The following is a 7,176-nucleotide window of genomic DNA, read 5'->3' as shown; positions in this document are numbered from 1 at the left end:
TCTACCTTCCATCCGTCAAAAGACATCTCTACAATAGCAACATTGTTAATTAGATTTAATATCTTTAAATTCTAATGTCCCACAAAGCCCAAAGCAATTTCAAAGTGAAACAAATAAGGATAGCAAGAATAAAAAAGAAACCGAGCGTTGGTTGTTAAGAGACATCACTCCACTGAGAGGGATAGTTCTACATTCACAAACAAACAGTCTTTGTTTTCAGACGCTAAACAGACATTTGACACGTTAGCAGAGTACCAAATGAATTCAGGTACAATTTTAATGAACAAAAATCGATGTGTCCACGGCCTCAAAGTGCGATTCCCGACCTTTCTGAGAATTTATAATATACTTTTCTCCACCTGTAGCATTCTCAATGGAGTTCATACCCTTATCTCTGACAGCTTTTAAGTTTTTCATACCTGCAGAATCTCCCACAAAAGGGCTTGACTCAGAAAAGCCCAAGTCAACCCAGAGAATATTTTTCAATGATTTTACCAGCCGTATGAAATATTAATGGCTGCATTTGGCATCTGTCATCTTGGTTCTCACGGTCCTTCAGATGTGAGTTTTGAACAGAGTTGTGAGTTTATGGCTTGGAATTCACACAAAACCACAGAGCTCTGAGAAAATCTAGATTTATTTATAACTGACTAGCAAGGCTGAATTTGAGGGGCTTTATATCCAAGCTTGTGTCAGTGCAATGCAATTGAACAACTTTTTATGTCCCAAGTATAACGCACAAAAATGTTTTACTTTTACAAAGTACAAAAAAGACCCCCAATTGTTACACTTCTACTATGAACATGCTGAAAAACTACGAATAGTTCACCCAAAACCAAAAAAATTACTCATCCTCATGTTGTTTCAAACCTGTATAAATTGCTTTCTTCTGCTGAACACAAAATAAGATATTTTGAAGAATGTTAAAAACCAAACAGTTACCAGTTGCCATTGACTTCCACAGTCATTTTCTCATTTCCCAAGTTTCCCAGTAACTCCTTGGTTAACTATAGTCTTCAGAATATATAGATATATTTTGTTTTCAACAGAAGAAATAAACTGATTCAAGTTTGGAACAACCAAACTTAGTGAACTATCCTTTAAAATAAAAATTAAAACTTAGAAAAACTTGGTCTCCTAGCTTGGTCATGCTTAATATTTAAAATGTATTTTATATCTACAGGGGCTTGACTCTGAAAAGCCCAAGTCAGCCAGAAGATATTAGCAAATACATGCAGTTATATCTAATTATTTGCAAATAATGTGCTCAGATAACATTTAACAGTGATCATTTCACTTCTCAATTGATTCTCCTTTTTTTATTATTATTCAGCCATTGTCAGTATATTTCTTGAATTTCATACGTACAAACTCCAAATATTCATTAACGGGTCGAATAAACATTGTCATTAGCAAAAGGGCAAAAGTGCAAATGCTGGGCTGAGGCTAAATGTCTCTGCATTTTGCCAGTAAATTAATTCTGGAATAATTTAATCATTTAAGCACCTATTAAGGCAGAGAAATCACTTGCTCTCACACAAACACAAATTCTCACAAATACCCTCAGGGACGTGGATAAAGGTATAATCAGATGTGTGTGCATGTTTGTGCAAGTATATTTATGTATTGTGCATGTGTGTGTATATGAAATAGAATAGTTTAGGGTAAGAAATATTTTGACACTGAACTGAAGTGAGAGGACAGGGAATTTGAGGATTAATCCTGCGGTTACAGACCTACGAGTGGGGCATACAAATAGGTATCATTAGTGCATAGATGGGAGAGTGAACACATGTAATCTCATATGTATGTACCGACAGGAGATGGAAGGCTCGCTAGAAGCAATCTAATGTACTGGTTGGACAGGGGTTTCATTAAGCCACACAAGAGACACTCTGAGAGGAGGTTCACTGAATCACAATGAGAAACTCACTCAATGACTTACCAAAGGAGAATGTGATTGATCACAGGTTGTCCTTTCATAACAAGTTTCTTATTTGTTTTATAGGTATCAGCTCACTCAGATGTTTCTCCTAAATTTTCATAATAAAGAATTGGGTCTTTCTACAGAAATGTCCACTTTTGGTATGGCAAGTTGTCTTGTTAGACCACAATATTAGATTACCTTTCAACTTTGGCAGCTTGATGTTTTTTTTTTTTTTTTTTTTAATAAAATATATATTTTTTATTCATTTATGTACCCATAAGGAAGGTAATACCAGTGACAATTTTCATAAAAATGTATTTTACAAAATGGTTGCTGCAAGCTATCAAACCACATGTTGTCAATCATGGTATACTCACTAAATTAAATAGTTTAAACCATTTGTATTCTATTTTTTTGTACAATTCCCTAACAATAACTGACTTCAACTAAAAGCTTCATATAAAAACATGAGGTTTCTGATAACTGAAAAAAGACAGTGGACTTATCATGGGCCTTTCTTCATGGATCTTTAGGAAATAGGAAGAAGGTAGGTCATCAGTGTGATTTATATTTCAAAATAATTTTTGTTAAATGGTAAGACCAGTGACACAATTTCAGGGGACCACTACTTTCAATATATATATATTATAATATTTATTTAGAATTTTATTTTGTTATGCTGTTTATATCATAAATTTGATAGTCATTAATACATTATTGTATTTTAAATGGTAGAAAAACCTGTTTTTGACTGCAAAATATGGTGCTTGGAATTCAGAATAATTAATTAAAAACAAATATTGCTACATTGACATCTTAAGAATGTGTAATTGTTCAAATTGTTTCATTTTTAAAACTTAAAGAAATTGCAACCCTAAAGTGTTTTTCTAATGTAATATTTCTGTAAATGCTGGTGACAGCAAAAATGGAAATTTCCAATGACCCAAATACAAAAATTGAAGTAATTTGTCATTTTAGGTGGGGAAAAAAAAAAAATAATAATAAAAACCTAACAAGTACTAACAAAAAAGGTCTAACAAAATTAAAGGGATAGTTCACCCAAAAAGGAAAATTTAATGTTTATCTGCTTACCCCCAGGGCATCCAAGATGTAGGTGTTACGGGGAGTGAGAGGCGAGAGGCGAGAGGCGAGCGGATCCAATTGCGAGCTTTTATTGGTGGGACGAAGCAAAGACATGGTCGTACAGGCAGGGTCGAAAACAGGAGCAAACAGAAATAACACAGGCAAGACTTAGAGAATAATCCAATGAAACGAGCAGAGTCCAGAAGGCAGGCGGCGAACAGTCAAAAACGGGGAAGCCAGGCGAGGGAACAAAGAACTAGGGACAAGGGACAAGGGACAAGGGACTAGGAACTACGAAACTGGAAAACGCTAACGACAATAATCACAACAATAATACTCCGTGGCTTGCATAGGGAAAGACCGGGGCTTTTATAGTGATGCTGATTGGTCACATGTGTTGATGCACTCAGCGTGAAGGATACTGGGAGATGTAGTCCGGGGTGTAATGCGACAGTCAGTGTGTGATAAGGTGAGAGTGACCTCTGGTGGTGAGCGGACCGAGGAACATCGACCAGATTCGTGACAGTAGGTGACTTTGTTTCTTCAGTAGAACACAAACAAAGATTTTTTTAACTCAAGCCGTTGCAGTCTGTCAGTCATATAAGGGCTGTCAATGGCTACCAAATCTTTGAGAGTTAAAAAAAAACATACAACCATATTAAACCCTGCGACTTACACGGATGTCCTAAGACACGAAACGATCGGTTTGTGCGAGAAACTGAACAGTTTTATATCATTTTTTACCTCTGATTCACCACTGTCCTACTGTCCTGAGCGCATGCACAGCATCTGGCACGTGACATGTGTACGCGCTCTGGCGTAGTATACGCTTATACGTCACTCATTGTTTACACAGTGTACAGAGATTGCGGACGTGTTGACAGGCACAGAGATCTCTTCAAAAGTGGTGGTGTTCTTGTAGTAAGTGTTATGAGATGCCAACAGAAGTGGAGAGCATCTATAAGCGCAGATCGCTTTCGGCGCTTATGTATACTATGCCAGAGCTCGCACACATGTCACGTGCCAGATGCTGTGCATGCGCTCAGGACAGTAGGACATAGTGGTGAATCAGAGGTAAAAAATTATATAAATACTGTTCAGTTTCTTGCACAAACTGATTGTTTCGTGTCTTAGGACATCAGTGTATCATTGCAGGGTTTCGCATGTAGTCGCAGGGTTTAATTTGGTTTTGTTTGTGTATGTTTTTTTTAATCTCAAAGATTTGGTAGCCATTGACTGCCATTATATGACTGACAGACTGCAACGGTTTGAGTTAAAAATCTTCGTTTGTGTTCTACTGAAGAAGCAAAGTCACCTACATCTTGGAGGCCCTGGGGGTAAGCAGATAAACATCAAATTTTCATTTTTGGGTGAACTATCCCTTTAATTTCAAGAAATTTTACTAATCAAAAAGGACTACCTGATGTTTCTTATTTTAAATAAATAATACATACATACATACATGCATGCATACACACACACACACACACAAAAAACGCAAGAAAATTGACCAAAATCATTAAATTATTAGATCAAATTATTTGTTTTCCAATGAATATTCATCACAAGAACTTTACAAAACGTAAAAAATACACTTTTTTTATTCATTTTATTCATTTGAAAATGGTAGGAAAAGCATTATATGCACATTTGAACATATTGTTCTTTCTCTGAAATTCGATCATGCAAACAAACAATATTTTATTTTGCTTTGGTTTTTAGCACATTACTGTGTAACCCTGAAAAACAAATTATTAACAAATAAATAACTAAATGCCCAGAAGTGGTGCACAAGATGAAGGCTTAAAAAAAGACACTTGACAAGAAAGGAAGAAGGAAATATTCAAATGAGTGTAAATGCATTTAGATTCATATCATTTAATGCTAGCTCTGTTATCTTTGTGTCAAGGCATAAACTGTTGTAAAGTTAATAACTGCCACTGTATGTTTCAAGATCTATTTCAGATAATCACTGCCTCAGTGAATTCTGATTTTGAAAGCTCTCTGACACACACACTCTCTCTCTCTCTTTCTTACAGTTTGATTATTTAAGTAAATGTCTTTGTTTGAGAGCAGATGATTGGTGAGCATTTGGCAGACTAGGTCTTAGTGATTTTCAATTCTCTGAGAGAAAGCAGAGGGCTATGAGAATGCTTTACCAGCTTGGTTGGTTTTCAATATCCTGTTGGCAGATACTGATGATTGTCTTAGAATCAAATTAGTTTTCAACAGTCTTTTAACACAGATTTATTTTTATCAACTGATGTAAGCTGTCATTAAACCTCCACATAAACAGACTACAGATCACAGGACATCAGCCTGAAGGGGATACGACCAGGAATAAATGCAGACGTAATACAATCTTACTCAATAGACATGCAACAGTGTCTCTCGTATTGTGATGGTATAAGCATCCATCTGTAAGGACGAGAAAGAAAATCAACACAAACAGATTTATCAGCCGGCGGTTAGTGGCTTGCCCTCCTTCCAGCGCTACTGTATGAATCATTTGAGAATAAATAAGTCTCTATCAGTCTGCATTTGCAGTCTTATACTTCGGCCAATGATATGATGCTTATTCTTTAGTGTGTACATTAAAATTACAATTCTTACTTTTAATTTATGTATCTGTAGCAAAACAGTCAAAAATGTCAGGGTGCAACTGCTATGTTATCATAATGAAAAAAAGGCTGATTAAAATGATGAAATGATTTAAAAGTATATATTAATTTATTCAAACTACATTATAAAAGCTATTGCCATATAAATTTTATGAAAGATCTCTCTGTTTTCATTCATTTAAGGGGTCTGTATAGTGTTTTTCTCTTTCTTTCTTTCTTTCTTTCACTTTTTTAAACACGTTTTGTTTCTGTAATATTATACATTTTTACTTCTGTGAATGTGAAAAATCCAATTCATACATACAATGACTTGAATACACCTCTTCAATTATCTTTTTAATTGCTGAATTAAATTCATTTTGAAATATTTTGTAGGGCATAAAGTCAAAAATGTTTTGAGTGATACAATATCCTTGATATGATAATGAAGAAAGTTATCATTATCATTTCATAATTTCAAAATATTAATTCTTAAAAAAAAGGAAAGAAAAAGAAAGCCTTTAAAACATTTTAAACCCTTTTAAAATCTTAAAATATATATATATATATATGTATATATATATATATATTTCTTAGAAAAAAAATGTTTGCTCATTTATATTTTAAAACACTTCTGCAAATCAAAGTCATGTGGTGTTACCAAGAACTTTGCAGAAAATCATAAAACTGGAAATTATATCATAGACGACATCTGCAAAGCCTTATGACTGTTTGTCAAGGTCAATATGTCTCTTAAAATATCACTGTCATTGAGCCGCCTCTTATTAAAAGTATCCATGAGTGTCCGATACATTAAACAAGAATCACATCAAGCTAATCACCTTATTCACAGAGTTGTCAGGACAAGCTAAGGAACATGCCACATGGCTAATTCCCATGACGCCTCTTGCATGCTGCAGTTATAGATAATTTTTGTCAGCGTTGTGCAAAGCCTGGCATTATAATTACTTCTCCACAATGTGCTATGTGTCAAGGTTGTTAAATTATGGTGAGAATGACCTCTTATGTATTCTGATGCTACAGCGTTCTTTCTTTACATCTGGCAACTCATTTATGGCCTTATTGTGCACATGGGTGCATAGGAAATGTTCATATATTCAGTGGGCCGTATAACCAAGTTTACAGTCTCTCAGGGTATCTGGCATTGTGAATCACCATCCTACACAACCTGACTCCATCCATGCAGCCTTATGCACTGTTTAAGTCTTGATTAAATTACTGTTTACAAACAGATGCTCCACTGAGATGCTTTAGGTTCTTTTGACACTCTTGAAAAGAGCTGCTTTGCATTAGCGCTTCATTCAAATTGAGTTAAAAAAATTATGAAAACGTGCTGTGTGGGGGATTTAAACAGTTCATTTCTAAAAGATTGTTGAAGGAGATATGAGCTTTCCATCATTAACTCAAGATTTGACACAAATTATGATTCAAGTTCACAGATGTGAGTTCATCATGCCCACCTCTGCTTTATTAAAAGCGAATACTCTATAGCTGCTGCCGGCAGATTTACATTTCTCAAAGCATCCCGCAAACCCTCAAGTCACA

Source organism: Labeo rohita, chromosome 21, assembly GCF_022985175.1.
Source record: "Labeo rohita strain BAU-BD-2019 chromosome 21, IGBB_LRoh.1.0, whole genome shotgun sequence".
NCBI lineage: Eukaryota > Metazoa > Chordata > Actinopteri > Cypriniformes > Cyprinidae > Labeo > Labeo rohita.
This window is presented reverse-complemented; position numbering follows the sequence as displayed.